The sequence below is a fragment of the Triticum dicoccoides genome, chromosome 3B (genome assembly GCF_002162155.2).
Source record: "Triticum dicoccoides isolate Atlit2015 ecotype Zavitan chromosome 3B, WEW_v2.0, whole genome shotgun sequence".
NCBI lineage: Eukaryota > Viridiplantae > Streptophyta > Magnoliopsida > Poales > Poaceae > Triticum > Triticum dicoccoides.
The window spans coordinates 799,293,335-799,311,263 of NC_041385.1; the positions used below are offsets into that span (position 1 = coordinate 799,293,335).

At 43.8% G+C, this 17,929-nt stretch overlaps 1 long non-coding RNA gene across 1 annotated transcript; it reads left to right on the top strand.

Annotated features, from left to right (window-relative positions):
- Positions 1–14,331: 14,331 nt before the first annotated feature.
- Positions 14,332–17,336, top strand: LOC119282320. The gene is made up of 3 exons (XR_005138699.1): positions 14,332–14,633; positions 15,223–15,375; positions 16,794–17,336. It is a non-coding gene; the product is annotated as an uncharacterized LOC119282320 (long non-coding RNA).
- The last annotated feature ends 593 nt before the right edge of the window (positions 17,337–17,929 follow it).

A 17,929-nucleotide genomic window follows, 5' to 3' on the forward strand; every position in this document is an offset into this window, starting at 1 on the left:
TGCACTTTTCACATCCATTTGTTGTAAGATGATATTATGATGGTTAGCAGAAGCAAGCAATATGCGAATAGCCTCAAGTCTAGCAATAGATGCAAAAGTTTTATCGAAATCAATTCCTTCAACCTGTGTGTAGCCTTGAGCTACAAGACGAGCCTTGTTCCTCACCGCTAGGCCATTCTCGTCTTGTTTCTTGCGGTAAATCCATTTGGTACTGATGATGTTCTGCTTGCATGGGTCTGGTCGCTTGACAAGCTCCCACACATTGTTGAGCTCGAATTGATGCAATTCATCTTGCATGGCTTGAATACAATCGGATTCCATGAATGCTTCATCTATTTTAGTGGGCTCTGTGATAGAGACAAATGCAAAATGCCCACAAAAGTTAGATAAATGTGAAGCTTTTGGGCGTGTGAGGGGACCTGGTGCACGAATGTCATCGATGATCTTCTCGATCTGCACTTCGTTTGCTATGCGAGGATGTGCGGGTTGACGACTTTGCTTAGGCCCATCAGTTTCTTCAGCAGCACCAGCATGATTTTCTTCACGGTCAGGAATGACTTCTTCTGCAGATTCTTTGGTGATGACATCCTCAGTAGCTTTGAACTTGATGGATTCCTCAGGTGACATTTCATCTAGCACAGGAGGTAGGTGCTCTCTTTGTGAGCCATTAGTTTCATCGAACCGCACATCTACAGTTTCAACAACCTTGTGATGATTGATGTTGAAGACTCTGTAGGTGTGCGAGTCCTTTCCGTAACCAAGAATAAAACCCTCATGTGCTTTCGGTGCAAATTTAGAGTGATGGTGAGGATCTCTAATCTAGCATTTAGCACCGAAGACTTTGAAATAACTCACATGGGGTTTCTTGTAAGTGAGGAGTTCATATGAGGTCTTTTTGAAGAATTTGTGAAGGTATACCCTATTGATGATGTGGCACGCAGTATCAATTGCTTCAGGCCAGAAATGCTGAGGCGTCTTGTATTCATCAAGCATAGTGTCGGCCATCTCAACAAGAGTCATGTTCTTGCGCTCCACGACGCCATTCTTCTGAGGAGTATAAGGAGCAGACAATTCGTGAGTAATACCAAGCATATCGAGATATTCATCGAGGCCAGTGTTCTTGAACTCGGTTCCATTATCACTCCTGATATGCTTGATCTTCACACCGAAGTTAGTGGAAGCCCTTGAGGAAAATCGTCTAATGACTTCCTGCACTTCATTTTTGTAAGTGATGATATGCACCCATGTATAATGAGAATGGTCATCAACTATGACAAAGCCATATAATGATGCAGAACTAGTGAACGTCGCATAATGAGTAGGGCCAAATAGATCCATATGAAGTAATTCAAAGGGACGAGAAGTGGTCATGATAGTCTTCGAGTGATGCTTGGCTCTGGTGATCTTTCCAGCCTCACAAGCCCCACAAAGATGGTCTTTGAGGAATTTGACACCCTTGATGCAAATGACGTGCTTTTTCTTCGCGAGTGTATGCAAGTTCCGCATCCCAGCATGACCAAGTCGTCGATGCCATAACCAGCATTCTGAAGCTTTTGCAAGTAGACATGTGGCAGGCTGTGGTCCTGCAGAGAAATCAACAATATACAAGTCTCCTTTCCTAAAGCCTTCGAAGACTCTGGAGTTGTCAGATTCCATTAGCACAAGGCAACGAAATTTGCCAAAAACTACAACCATATCAAGATCACAAAGCACTGAGACAGACATAAGATTGAATCCTAAGGACTCAACAAGCATGACCTTGTCCATGTGTTTATCCTTTGAGATTGCAATCTTACCTAAACCCAATATCTTGCTTTTGACTTTGTCAGCATAGGTGATATGCTTCAGATGAGATGGTGACAAATCAGTGTACATCAACAAGCTCCTGTCACCATTCATGTGGTTTGTACATCCACTGTCGAGGACCCACTCAGTAGCTTTGGGTTGTTCATCCTGCATATGAATTAGTGCAACTTACAAACCCATATACTTCATCAGTGAACAATATGATTTCAATTTCATCAACAATAATAGATATAGCTATATGAGACGTGAGAAATGAATGATTCATTTCATCATGATTAGCTTGCGTCCTTTCAAGCACATTCAGGTCTCCAGCAAATTCTTCAGATGAGTGAGTTCGTCTGGAGACCTGACCCTGCAAAAGAGATTAGTTCTTTTTCTTCACCACCCACATTTGGAGGGGTGGCAAAGAGTTCATCATTCTGCGAGCTCCATAAGAAAATGATGGCATTGAAGCCAGTGCACTTTGTTTCACAGAGGAGTGGTTAGGATAAGCATATGAATAAGCAGAGAAATTCTTCGAGGACTTATGAACATAATGGTTCGAAGAATAATGCACATATTCATAGCCTTTAGACTTTCCCTGCGAAACAGAAGTGTTAGCACGATGATGTTCATATGAGGATTTTGATCCATGTGAGGAATTTGGTCCATATGAAGAATTTGAGCTAGAGTTCCTATTCTTCATTGGTGGTGTCATGATGACATTCACCTGAAGATTTTCAAGGCATCTTTTAGGAACCCAGATTTTCTTCATAGGAGGACCGTTCCAGTAGTTAGTTCCAACATATCGAGCAAATACTTCCTCATTCTGATTCTTGAACAGTTTATAGTTGGAGTCAAATGACTCATCAGAGGAATATGAAGAATGAGAGGTAAAGCAAGATAAATTGCATGGATCTACAGGAGGTCCTTTCGCAGCAACCCATGAGGTTTTGGGGTACTGCTCAGGTTTCCAGTAGGTCCCATTAGCATTGAGTTTCCTCTCAAAGGCAATACCCTCTTTCCTAGGGTTCCTGTTCAAGATTTGCTTTTTGAGCACATCACATAGAGTCTAATGCCCTTTGAGGGTTTTCTAAATGCCTGTCACATACAATTCCTTCAGCCCTGCGTTATCATCAGTGATACATGTGGTATCCTCAGATGAGGAATTTGTAACCACAGAGACAGTTGAAGAATTTGCAGCAAGAGAAGCATTTGAACATTCAGGTGATGAATTAGCAGATTCACGCTAATGCATTTCAGACATGGTGGAATAAATTCTTCCTGAGCGGAACTGATCTGTTGAGCAAGCAATGAATCATTTTCCTTCTGAAGATCTTCATAACTCGCTTTTAACTTCTCAAGATCTTGCTTTCTTTGAAGAAATTCATAAGAAAGCTTCTCGTGATTTATGATGATTTTGAAGGTTGTCAAACTAAGTTTGAAGTCTCTGAAGATTATCTGTTAGAGTCTTAGTTTGATTCAATTCCTCACCCAACAGGTCATCGCTTCTATCTAGTTGATTTTGAATCTTTTCTAAAGCCTTCTGTTGTTTAACAACAATTTTTGCGAGTTTTGAATAGCTAGGCTTAAGATTGTCATCAGATTCATCCTCACTAGAGTCAGAGAGGGAATGTTTGAGTACCTTGGCACCTTTTTCCATGAAACAATAGGTGGGAGCATAGTCATTATTGCCCTTGTCAGCAAAGTCGGGGACTCATGTTCTTTAGTGTTGAAGATGGACTTGCTGACGTAAGCAGTAGCGAGGGCTAGGCTAGCCACACCAGAGTCAGATTCCTCATATTCGTCCTCTTCCACATTATCCTCAGATTCTGCTTCAGAGTCCATTTCCTTGCCAATGAATGCCCGGGCCGTCTTGGAACTGCTCTTCTTGTGAGATGAAGACTTTGAGGATTTTGATGATGAAGACTTTGAAGATTTCTTCTTCTTCTTTGAGCCATCAGAATCGTCATTTTGTACTTCTTCTTCTTTGATTCATTTTCCCACAGAGGATAATCAGACATCTAGTGACCAGGTTTCTTGCATTTGTGGCAAGTTCTCTTTTTGTAGTCATGGGACGAGGAATCATCATTTCTTGAAGACTTCCCAAAACGGCCATGGCGACAGAACTTCTGGAATTTCCTCACGAGCATTGCTAGCTCCTGGCTCAATTCTTCAGGATCACCAAGGCTGCTACTAGAATCCTCAGCTTCGGACTCAGATACTGCCTTGGCCTTCAGTGCACGTGATCTTCCATTGCTCGTCCATAAAGATCTCTCTTCTCAGCAAGTTGGAACTCATGAGTGTTTAGCCTCTCAGGTTATCAGCGAGATCAGGTGACTCATAATCATCTCGTTCTTGAATCATCAATTTGAGGGTATCAAATGAGGTGTCAAGTGATCTCAGCAATTTCTTCACCACCTCATGATCGGTGATATCAGTGGCACCAAGTGCTTGAAGCTCATTTGAGATGTCAGTGAGGCGATCGAAGGTTTGCTGAACATTTTCGTTCTCGAGTCTTTTGAAGCGGTTGAAGAGATTGTGAAGAACATAAACTCGGGAGTCATGTTGAGTTGAGACTCCTTCATTGACCTTGGACAGCCTGTCCCAAATCAGCTTAGCAGTTTCCAGTGCACTCAATCTGCCATACTGACCTTTGCTCAGATGGCCACATATGATATTCTTCACTTGAGAATCAAGTTGCTTGAATCTCTTCACATCAGTAGCATTCAGAGAAGGAGTGACTGAGGGAACACCATTTTCCACAACGTACCAGAGATCATTATCAATTGCATCAAGATGCATACGCATCTTGTTCTTCCAGTAGGGGTAGTCCGTCCAGTCAAAGGTAGGACACCCAGCCGAGACCTTGATCATACCTGCAGTCGACATAACTAAAACTCCAGGTGGTTAAACCAAAATCACACAGAACAAGGGAGTACCTTGCTCTTATACCAATTGAAAGTGCGTTACTTCGACTAGAGGGGGTGAATAGGCGATTTTTATGAATTCTTCACTGAGGAATTTCAGGGTGAGGAAATTCCTAAACAAAGAACTACTTGCAGCGGAATAAGTACTCAGGTATAAGCATAACAGAGCAACAGCATAGTCATCATGATGAAATGAAAGACAAACACAGAGTACAGAAAGCGTAAACATGGGATAAGTAGGATGAAGACAAAACAGACTGAAGAAATAGGATTGAGGAATTAGAGAAAGTCTTCAGTCAAAGCAGTAATGATCAGGTTCATCAACACACAAATGAGGAAATGAAAGGGTTGAGGAAATAGAACCAGTTGACTTGGTGAAGACAATGATTTGGTAGACCAGTTCCAACGTCTGGTTGGAGCGGCTGAGTATTTAAACTCGAGGACACACAGTCCCGGACACACAGTCCTCACCATATTCTCCTTGAGCTAAGATCACACAGACCTCACCCAACAGTAGTGGTAAGTCTTCACATGTGACTTCCAAACCTTCACAGACATGGTCACTCAGAAATCCACAATTCCTCTTGGATGCTTAGACCATGACGCCTAACCGTCTGGAGGATACACAGTCCTCAAAGGTAACAAGCGTCGGTTCCACATAGGAACAATCTCTTCAGTGATGCTCAATCACTTTGGGGTTTGTAGGTTTGTGTTTTCCTCACTTGATGATTTTTGCTCAAAGTCCTCGGAGGATGGGATGCTCTCAAATGACAAGTGCCAGTTTCTCTCGGAGCAGCCAACCAGCTAGTGGTTGTAGGGGCTGGCTATTTATAGCCTAGGCAGTAGCCCGACATGATAAGACATAAATGCCCTTGGCTGATATGACCGTTAGGTGGTAGGATATTTGGACAGCTGGCGTGTGTCACAACAACGGTCAGATTTGAGGTTCGAATTCCACAGGGCTATCATGTTCCTCACTGTGTAGGCAATCCGCACTAGCGAATTCCTAACTCCTTAGTCAGAACAAATTCCTCAGAGACCAGAAGATCTTCGTCTCTATCACTGAAGAAATTGACTGAACTGATATGAGATTTCCAATGGCTTCACTCGAAGGGTTGGGTAGGTGTAGGATTTTAGATGAGCATCACTTGGAAATCAGTTTCCTTAGTATTACCTCGACCCCCTTTAACAGTACGGTGTTTCCTATGACTCAAGAAAGAGAAAATGAAACTACGAAAACAAAAGTCTTCACGCTTAAGATTCCTCGCATGAATATCGAAGTCTTCAAGATCACACCAATTTCTTCACTTTTAAGGTCTTCTGGAGAAACAAAGTCTTCAGCCGAAGACATTCATTTTTAGGAGTCGACTTTCACTATAAATATCAAACTCCTCATTGACTTATAGAGCCTGTGTACACTCACAAACATATAAGTACCTTAACCTATAAGTCTTCAATACACCAAAATCACTAAGGGGCACTAGATGCACTTACACGTATGCATAGTCACTACGATGAGATTGCAAATATGACATATTGTTGATCTCATGCATAGCATATGACAAGTCAAGCAGATTGTCAAATATAATGTGGCCGAGAGAATTATCACAAGAAATCCTATGTAACATGGCATCACAACTAATAGACTCCACATGGCAATCATCAAACTCATCATAAATGTGTAAATCATCGCATGGGGAAGTCGAACTAGCATGAAGCATGACAATAGGTGGATCAACATCATGCAAGCAATCAATGTCAAGAGTGTCCACTAGTGGGACTAGAGCATCACCACCTATGTTACCTTTTTCATTCCACACAAGTGGTGTAGGTGAGGAGGCAAAGACGAAATGGTGGTCATCATCTTCATCTTGATGGAACCACGTGGGGGGGGTGCATCATATTCCACCATGGCCATCGTCTTGTCCATAGGAAGGACGAAGTCATCGCGGATCGACGCATCATTATATATGGGACCTAGCACCAAAGGAGAAGACACAATAGAAGTAGAGGTTAAGTCGTTAGAAATCATAGTGGCCTCACATGACCTATCAACGACCTCACTCTCTCTATGTGGTGGTGCCTCACTCACTCCCTCAAGGTAGGTGCACTCAATGTCACATATGGTGGAGTCACTCAAATAACTCAAGTGGTGGTGGTGGTGGCTCTCCTCACATGGGAATTGGGGCAGCTCATCATATATGGGGCTAGTGTTGAAGTCACTTCACTCTCAATATGGTGGCACAAGTCACTCAAGTCATCATACGTCGCCGTGGTCGAAGGGAAAATCCCATGCTCAACCATCTCGTCGTTGTCGCCGTGGATGAAGGCTGAAGATGGCACATCATCGCTCTCCTCCATGACCGAAGGGAAAATCCCATGCTCGGTCATCTCGTCACTGTCGCCGTGTATGGACTTGAGAACACTTGGTGAAGATGTCGAAGTGGTTGTAGTAGTCGCATCTCCGTCTTGTTGGTATTCGTCTCGCGGTCTTCTCTTGTGCTCATGAAGTTTGGTCGTAGCTTGATGTAGAGCTTTTTAGGACTTGTAGGTGTACGCATCGCGAGCATCTTCATTTTGATGGTGTTGTAGTGCTTGAGCTCGATGATGTTTCGAAGATTGGCCACTTGAGCGTTGCCGCCTTGAAGATGATGAAGGGGAAGAAGACTTGTAGTTGGCGAACATGTCTCGTACTTGATCCATTTGTTCGGCCAACTTGGTGTCGATGTAGTCCCTTTTCCTTGCTTTGTTTTGGTGAATGTCGATGGCAAGTCGCTCAATGTCGTGCATTGCTCGTTGTAGTCCGAAGGTGGACGTTTTGTTGATGTAGTTGTTTGCGATGTCGTTGTCGTGGAAGACTGGAGATGAAATGCCTTGCCTATCCATCACAAGATTCGAGCAAATGTGAGTGGAATAAAGGAAAGAACTAGACCAATGTACCTTATCCAATGTTGACATGGATCAATGGTCACTCAATAATGTAACAAGGAAATAGCACAATTGGTATCAGATCTTGTCAATTCACACACCTACACAAGTAAGGCTTATGGTGGAGCTCGGTGAGGATAGTGGCACAAAAATTTGATGCAAAATGTTAGCAAGAGTCAATAATGTTGGAAAAGATTCACAAATTTGCAAGTGAAACAAGTAGGCCAATAGCAATATCTGGCACACGGAAACGCACACACGGATAGATAAATGGGGTCGTGCAACCAAGGAATGAGCACAAAATATGGAATCCATGGAAAACGCTCATGTTGCCAACTCAAGAGAGACGCTAGCACGATTGCTCAATAGGCGGATACGACACTTGTGCACAACCTATAAGATGCAAAATGTATGAGCCTTCGTTCCAAGTATGCTATGTGTATGATGTTCCCGATGTTCTTCCCAAGGTGATCCAAGATGATCGGATATGACAATCTTATGTGCAATGTGGTATGATGCTATGGCTCTTGCTCACAAGCTTCTTTGCTATCTTTTTGCTTAAAAGCTTATTCTTTTTTTTGATATGGCCACTTATGCCATATGCACAAACCAAGATAGCAATTGTATATATGCGGGAACACTCTTGTGACACAAGGGATGATATGATGATACCCAGATGATACCAATACGGTATGGTATATATGCAATGGAAGGTACGGATCACTAATGTGCACAAGTAACGTTGTCGGTAATACTCAAATGGCTAGTCTCGATAGACAAGTGACGCAAAATGGGCTAAGGGGTTAACAATGTAATGGCAAGAATGTACAAGGATGGAATACCACGATACCAAGATGATATAGAGGTTACCGTTCTTGCTTGCGGTTAGGTTGTCAAAATGGTGAAGGTGGTCGATGATGAATCCTTGACGAAGGTGAGCGGCGGTGTTGTCGATGTCGAACCATTTCTAATTAGCCGAAACACCTTAGGAAACGGAAAAACCGCAAACTCAAAATCTCAAAGGAAAAATGTCAAATGGTGGTAGCGGAATGCGTAGGTGGTTCCGGAGTTAGCAATGCGGAAGTGGAGGTGGTGGATGACGAAAAAGCAACTGTCTCTAAGTAGACAAAACACCTTAGGAGACTCAAGTCACCACTCAAGCAACCACAAATGCTATAAGAGTCAAAAATGGGTTCGGTGGCGAAAAGCGATGGTGGTTTTGCGAATGATATGGTGGATGGCCTATGCAAACATGCCAAAATGCTAAAATTTTGATGGAGTCAAATGATGTTGGAACCTATCTAGATGGATGGGGGATGTCAATAGCTACTAAACGAGCTAAAGAACGTCAAAATCGGACTCCGGGGGTGAAAGTTATGGCCGAAACGGTTCTTGTTGGTGGGCTGGTTCTGGGTGGTGCGGGTGCCCGGGGGTCGGAGGTGCGGGCACCCAGGGTGGTCAGGGGATTTGGGCGGAGAAGATGGCCCGGGGGTCCGGGTGCCCGGGGGTAAGGGGTGCGGGCACCCGGGGTGGTCAGCGGGGTTGCACGGGGGGTCCGGGTGCCCGGGGGTCACGCATTTGGGCGGAAATTCGTTGGAAAATGGAAGAAATTGGTGGGTTTCATGGAGGGAAAGGTGGAGATGGATGGGGGAAATTCTAGATCCACTTGAAACCAAGCAAATCCATGGATCAAATCGAACAAAATCTCATCAAACCAACAAATCACAAAACCTTTGGGGCTATTTTTGGTGGGGAATTTTCGAAATTAAGACAAAATCACACAAAACAAGGCTAGAAAACGGCGGTGGAGACTCCAAATTCGTGATAAACATGGCTCATGATACCAAGATGTTGTAGAGTGGAACCCTAGATGGAGATCTGTCCCAAATTGGAGGGGAAATCCCCAAGAACACGAAGAACACGAAGAACACAAGAGAGGGGAAACACTCAAATTGACTAGATCCAATCACACATATGTTAGATCCAAGAACACACAAAAGGTCACAATGATCCAAGAACAACAAAGGAAAGATACAAGGTACTAGTTCATCCCAATCCTATAAGGAGAGAGGTCTTGATGATCCTATGATGGGGATCCTTCTCCAAGAGGAGGCCTTGATATCCACAAGTGGATCTTCTCCCTTAGGAGGTCATGATCTCCATGAGGAGGAAGATGAGCAAAGCTCTCTTTTTGTCTATCAAATACTTTGCTCCCCCCTCTAATGAGCTAGGTTGGGGGTACTTATAGTTTTTGAGACGAAATAAGAGAGGAGGGGGGATACAAGGGCAAAGCCCCAAAGAGGCACGCAGGCTCTCGGAGTGGTGCGGGCACCCGGGGTCAAACCGGCCGGGCACCCGGACCGGGCAGGGGCGTCGGTTGGAGGAGGACCGGGCACCCTGGGGTCCAATGCCCGAGCACCCAGGGTGGGGCTGGTGGCTGACATGGGGTAGGCCGGGCACCCGGGGGTGAGAGCCCGGGCACCCGGGGAGAGCTGGGCCGGCTCAGGCAGGAGGCCGGGCACCCGGGCCCAAGTGGTCGGGCACCCGGGGTGCGGCCCAGGCACTTGCTGGGCGAAGGCCGGGCACCCGGGGTGCGGCCCAGGCACTTGCTGGGCGAAGGCCGGGCACCCGGGGCCTTGGGGCGGGGCACCCGGGCCAGGCTGGGGCGACGCCCAGGCGGTGGTCGGGCACCTGGGGTGACCAGGGGACTTGGTCCCTCCCGTGGCTTCGTGTCCGGGAACTCCATCTTCACGCATGTCTCAATGCTTCCCTCCTTCTCCTTCCTCGATGAGTGCACGAGTCTCCCTCCTAGCTTCCTCGTGATCAAGTCCTTGGTACCTATGAAGGCACAACGAATCCATTTGAGGTAGAACCCGATTCATATGCGATTCCGAACGAGACTCGAAGAGGGAAGAATTGAGCTTGTTCTCGATGTCGCGTGCGCAAGCTCTTGTCAACGGTCCTCTCCGTTCTTGCGACGGTGGTGAGCCTTCCATGGTGATGGTCGAGGGATGCTCCGCACCACAGTGCTCATGAGATGCATTTCCCTCGGCTTCTGATACGTCTCCGTCGTATCTATAATTTTTGATTGTTCCATGCCAATATTATTCACTTTCATATACTTTTTGGCAACTTTTTATATTATTTTTGGGACTAAATTATTGATCCAGTGCCCAGTGCCAGTTCCTGTCTGTTGCATGTTTTATGTTTCGCAGAATATCCATATCAAACAAAGTCCAAACGGGATAAAAACGGACAGAGCTTATTTTTGGAAAATATGGAAAATTCCGGAAGAAAAATCCACGCGAGACGGTGCCCGAGGTGGTCACGAGGCAGGGGCCCACGCCCGTACCAGGAGGGCGCGCCCCTACCCTCGTGAGCCCACCGTAAGGCGGTTGACGCTCTTCTTTTGCCGCAAGAAAACGAATATTCAGAAAAAAAAATCACGGCGAAGGTTTCAGGCCAATCGGAGTTACGGATCTCCATATATAGACGAAACAGTGAAACAGAGCTAGGAGAACGCAGAAACAGAGAGATAGATCCAATCTCGGAGGGGCTCTCTCCCCTCCCAAGCCATGAGAGCCAAGGACCAGAGGGGAAACCCTTCTCCCATCTAGGGAGGAGGTCAAGGAAGAAGAAGAAGAAGAAGGGGGCCTCTCTCCCCCTTGCTTCCGGTGGCGCCGGAGCGCTGTCGGGGGCCATCATCATCACCGCGATCTTCCCCAACACCTCCGCCATCTTCACCAACATCTCCATCACCTTCCCCCATCTATATCCAGTGGTCCACTCTCCGCAACCCGCTGTACTTGAACATGGTGCTTTATGCTTCATATTATTTTCCAATGATGTGTTGCCATCCTATGATGTCTGAGTAGATTTTCGTTGTCCTATCGGTGATTGATGAATTGCTATGATTGGTTTGAATTGCATATTTTATTATTGGTGTTGTCCTATTATGCCCTCCGTGTCGCGCAAGCGTGAGGGATTCCCGCTGTAGGGTTTGCATTATGTTTATGATTTGTTTATGGTGGGTGGCGTGAGTGACAGAAGCACAGACCCGAGTAAGTAGGTTGTTTGCGTATGGGATAACGGGGACTTGATACTTTAATGCTATGGTTGGGTTTTACCTTAATGAATCTTTAGTATTTGCGGATCCTTGCTAGAGTTCCAATCATAAGTGCATATGGTCCAAGTAGAGAAAGTATGTTAGTTTATGCCTCTCCCTCAAATAGAATTGCAATAGTGATTACCGGCCTAGTAACATAGTCAGTTGCTTAGGGACAATTCCAGAACTCCTATCACTACTTTTCCACACTCGCTATATTTACTTTGTTGCTTCTTTATCTCAACAGTCCCTAGTTTATATTTACGTGTTCTTTATTTTCTTGCAAGCTTATCCTTTCACACCTACAAAGTACTTCTAGTTTCATACTTGTTCTAGGTAAAGCGAACGTCAAGCGTGCGTAGAGTCGTATCAGTTGCCGATAGGACTTGAGAGAGTATTTGTTCTACCTTTAGCTCCTCGTTGGGTTCGACACTCTTACTTATCAAAAGAGGCTACAATTATCCCCTATACTTGGAAGCGACAATGACGCAGACGGCGAGAATAGATCAATATCGCGACGCTTGATATCCATCTAGTACCTGATTCATGAAGAATTAAGATATCACCATCTAGAGTACTATGCATGCATGGTGCCCTTCGGAGCAGATCTCAGTCAGAGGACGGCTGGACTGCCGGATATAGCTAGTGGCTGCCTCGCACGACACCACACTGACTGGCCGGGAGGATAGATGGATACTCTTAGGACACGACGACAGTTATAGAAAACAAGGTATGTTTCTACTCCCTATTTGTATAGGTAGTCTACTAGCAAATATGTCCGTGCGTTGCAACGGAAGAAAAAATTACACGTTGGTCAATATCCGACATATGAATGTCCTCTATTTTAACACGATGGCTCACCATGTTGCCAATTATCTTTCTTCTCACTCTCGTTGATGATGGATGCAATATCCACGTGCTCGCAATGCATTCAACGTGGTAAAAATGGGCTTGCCACTGTACGACACACTTGTCATTGTCTCGCGCAAGGGAATGTTTTGAACTTTGAAAACAAATCTCATCGACCATGGACTACTCGCCAACCCCAAGACATATAAAGAATTTCCAAAATTAATCAAATCCTAGATATAAAATACATCTGAATAGGAAGAGTTTTTTGAATCGACAAACATTCTTTTTAAATTTAGACATTTTTTTAAATTCACAAACATTTGTTTTTTAGACGAACATTTATTGAAATGCATGAATAGTTTTTGATTTCATGATGACTCAGATTCACAAATATGTTTTGAATACACGATCATTTTATCAAGATCATGAACTTGATTTTATTTAACGACATTTCTTTCCAAATTATTTTTATAATTTGCAAATATTTTTGTAAAATCAGTAACATTTTTTGAAACCACGAAAATTTTATGATTTCCTGAACTTTTTTGAATTCACACACATTTTATAATTTCTCAAACAGCTTTTTCAAACTCGCAACTTTTTAATACTTGAAAATCTCAAATTGATTTAAAGAAGGAGAAAACAAAAACAGAAGTGAGAAAAGAGAAGACCAGAAAAAAGAAAAAAAAACAGGGCATTAAGTCCGCTGGCTGGCCCATGTAGGCCTAAAGTAGGTGGGAATAAGTCATGAGAAAAAGGTGGAGGAAAATATTGGTAGAAGTTGGGGTTCGAACCCTGGTCTACAGGGCAGAAGACAATGCATCGAGCCACCGCGCTGCTACTGCGTCACTGCTATTTGTTGGATATTAACTGTATACAAACTCTGGAAACGACGGCGACTTTGAAAAGAAAAATCGAATCGTTTTCTTCACTTACGGGTGGCATAGCGGGTAATTTCTAGCAACTTCGGGGGGCGATTTTTGTGACGTACGGGCAGAAGCAATATCTGCTTTATTAGTAGGTATAGATATAGAGGTATAGATGTGGCCTAGGAAATTTCATCATGATGGTTGATTAAAAGTTATGAATGATCATGGACATGGCCTCTGCCTTGTTGCAATTGGACACTAATAATTGATTTATCACACTATTCATGGACAGATATCGTTGGGGTTATTAATTTTTGTATTTGGTGATTTGCCGTAATTGTTATGGAGAAATAAACTAATCCATAAGGTAGGTGCTAATACAATTTGACATCTAAATGGACGACAACGTTGAGTGATCGTTGGCATTTAAATCATTCATTATTCTTGACCATTTGCCAGTTAAGGATAGTATAACCGCACCTAATCCCTGCCCTCACAGCGATTTGCATTTTCGGCCGTTCGATTTGGCGATCTAGGTGTCCGTGGCCGTCTGATCTTCTGTGTACAGACGTCTGTCGCGCATGTGGCCCAGCTGTCCTAATGGGCTGCTGCTCTGGAGGCCGAAACGAAGAAACCTGGTAAACCGGGCCTGTTCGGCCCATAAGGGGAGGGTGCTGCGCTCGTGCGCTTGTTAATATTTTTTCTCTAAAGGAGATAGAGCGACGCGGGATACATAGGAGAGGGATCGACCAAAGGCGACGAGGATACAGAGAGGGATTGAGCCAAGGCGATGCGAGGCGCGCGATTCAATCTACCGGAGTAGCAGGTGCGCGATGGGATTGGTCGGGGGCACCCACTACCACTCATATCCTCATCGGCTTCTCCCTTCCCTCAGGCCTTCCATGCCCTCATCCGCCCATCCACCCCCGGCGGCTCCAGGAGGAGCACCACAACCGCAGGCACCGGCGGCGGCATGCCATCCACACCGCGCTCGCGCTCCACCGGCGGCCCCTTCAGTCCCGAGCCCAACTTGCCGCCGTCGGCCGCGGCGGCCAGGCCGCGCCTCTCCTTCCACCTAGGCTGCTTCCACCGGTCCCGAGATCCGCCGACATCAACCCCGTCGTCCAGCACCGGGTGCCTAAGATCGGCACGCCTCCTACCGATGTGAGTTTCACTTGGAATTATTTTCTTCAGCTGTAGGATGAAAGTGAAATGCGTTTGCCGGAATACATCTCTACTTTCTTCGTGATCTGACAGTGTTGAGCGATTTTTGAGTTCAGTAAAATAGCATTTTTTTTTCAAAAAGAGATGGATAAATAGGCCGATATATACTCGCAGGCAGTACAGTTCTGGGAATACTACTGCTAATGAATGTTTAATCTCTTCTCCACAAACTTGCTTCATAGGTCTTATTTCTTTTTTCAGAATCTTCACAATTCTGTTTGGTCTGATGTATACTTGCAGGTCTATCTCGATGAAAAGGCTCTTTCAATATTACGCAGATGCTTCAACTAAGCATGTCTTTTTTTTAATCTATAGTGGATATCGTCTAATACTAATTTCCCATTAACTGGTATTTTCATATGGCTGAAAGAATCAACTGTTAAAGATTTCAGAATTTGTTCAACTACGTAGTTTTTGGTTATGTCTTTTTAGATCAGGTTTGGACTTTAACTCCCTGTTGTATGTATGTATATTAATTTCCAGTGCACAAAATTTAAGGGTTTTAACTTCTTTTTGTTGCACTTGCTAGCGATCGGACCAGTGCCATGGCAACGAGCGTGTCCCCCTACCACGACCTTCAACTTGAGTGGCAGATTCCACCATGACTTGGCAGCGCTGCTGGTGGAACCAGCGTCCCTAGGCGAGCAATCGTCCAGATGGCCGTCACGCTTCCGCCCAACAGGTACTACTCCTTTTGTCTCATCTTCTCATCAGCTAATTCAACACATGTAGTTAGTCTGCCTCTTGATTTCCTGGTTCCAAGAACCCTGCCTTCGTCCCAAATCAAGAATGATATTCTTTTGGATCTGGATCAAGATGGGTTATATTGATCCCTGTCCCTCCAATGAATATTTCTGTAAGAGAATTTTAATTAGGAAGAGTCCTTCTAGGTAGAGGAGTAGAGGCATTGTTTCCACGGGGTGGTAGTGAGGCGTTGCTGATTAGAGCACTATCAACAGTTCTTGAGCAGCATATCAAGGCAAAAGGTATTCCGTGTGCCGTGCATCTTCAAAAGAATCGTCGGATGCAGTATCCCGAAAAGTAGCATCTGATTCATCTGAATATAACATGAAAACATGGAAGATGGATTAGACATGAATATCCTATGAGCAGAGATAACACACTAATCAACATTCTGCATTAGATTACTCAGTTGAGAGATAGAACTTGACGAAAAGTAAATTAATATAGATACATAAAAATTAGGCACTCCCTGTAACTCCTATCCCAAATAGGCAGTCAGACATCTTGGCATTCGACTGTTGGAGACGGATAGCTTGAGAACTGAGATGGTTCTGTTGAAGTAACGGTGGGTCTGAGCGGTCAGACCGTTGACCGTCATGTCCATATGTGGGGTTGGCTGGTCCTGCACCTCTTTTAGCGGTAGCGGCTTGGCGACAACTAAAGATCCTTCTCAAATTTGAGCTCCATTGTTTTAAGGTTCCTGATTTTTTGCACTCTGATGATGACCATTTTGGACTGTATGATTGATCTTGATATGGTTTATAGCTTCCTGCTACTACTCTTACCATCGTCCAGTCAAGTTCACCCATGTCGAAGACTATTGACTAGAAATAGAGTAGTGTTGAAGAGAAGGTTTCATTGTACTATTTAATTGCTCATCAATTTCATTGTCTACTTTCCTCGGTTGGAAAACTTCAACCTAAACATAAACTGGTGGTCTATACGAAATAAATAACACATGAGTTCTCTTCTGAGTGATGCCTCATTTTTTATTTTTCTCAGCAGATTAGAGTAATAAGTTGATGGTCAATCTCTACTTTGTATTTGTATTTTTTTATGAGATTGATTGAAGAAAGAATGACATCTGTGCAATATGTATGGGTCACCTTCATAATAAGTGAAAAAATGGCTTCGAACTAGGAAATCTGAAATGTAGGGTTGTATAGACGTATAGTCTCATATTATTACTGTAGATTGTCTTATTTTATAATGCATTTTGTTTAGCGAACATATATTCCAAAATTTCTCATGCACTCTTTTTGCAAAGAGGGAGAAAGGAGCTGATTGCAGGGCACTAAAATATATCTTGGCTGCCAAAGCTCCATGATCACTTACAAATATATATTATCCATGTAGGCCGGGTTATCTGGGATCAATTACAACAAGGCACTTGGATATTGTTTATAAAGGTGGCATATTTTGTCAATTTATATACTTAATCTCAATGTGTTGATTTATTCATGCTATTTTGATGAGGATGGCATGAATGCCAGTTCATGGCTATGCAAGGCATCAATGCTTGATGATTGGTCATACAGTGACGTGTTACTCATTGGGGCCTTAATTTGCAACAGAAGTAGATGCAATAAGCTCTGAAAACTAAATTGTATTTGCTCATATGACACGAAGGCAATGGGAATTTCTTCGTGGGTGTTGATCATGCTTGGCTTTCCCTGAGCTCCAACTATTCATGCTACTGCATATGATATCCAATAGCTATAGATGTTGCCATCATTATGCTATTAGACATAATCTGGATTACTCCCCTTTGAAAGGGTACAATATTTTTTTTAGTTCTTGTAACTTTCTGTAATGTTGTGACAGAAATAAATTGTAAATTCTCCACTTTGATTACTACCCAATTATGGGTAAGTTTATGCAAATTTAATATTCATGTTTTGTAGCTAGGTTTATTTAAATTTCCTTTTATTATATGAGCTTATGAGTAAAATTATTCGCCAAATGCCACATATTTACAAATACCGGTCATTTTATTGTAAAATGGATGGGCGCAGCAACGCGCGCCATCAATGATCTAGTTTTTATTATAGCTGATTAGGATGAAAGAAATACTCCCATGCTACCAGATATATTAGTAAAGAAGAGACTTATAAGAGAAACATATTTGTATAAATAGTAAAAAAAGAGAAACATATTGTATTTTCTTTGTCTAGCGATTCAAAATATTTTGTGCAATACATACTTTTGTTTATATTAAGGGCCCCTAGGTCCAGCCTCGGCCCGGGCCCTCAAAAACTCAGGACCGGCCCTGCTGATTAGCTAAAGATCAGACGGCACAAAAAGTTTTTCATTTTCAGAGCGTTTTTCTGCAAAGAAAATGGGAATGTTCAACCGAAAGAACAGAAGCAGTCTGGTCATGCTGGACTGGTACATGAGTTTACAAAAGCCTGCACGAGAACACTACAACCGAGGAACTGTAGCCTAAGAGCATCTCCAACAGCCGCGCTATATAAGCGCCGCGCTGAAAAAAT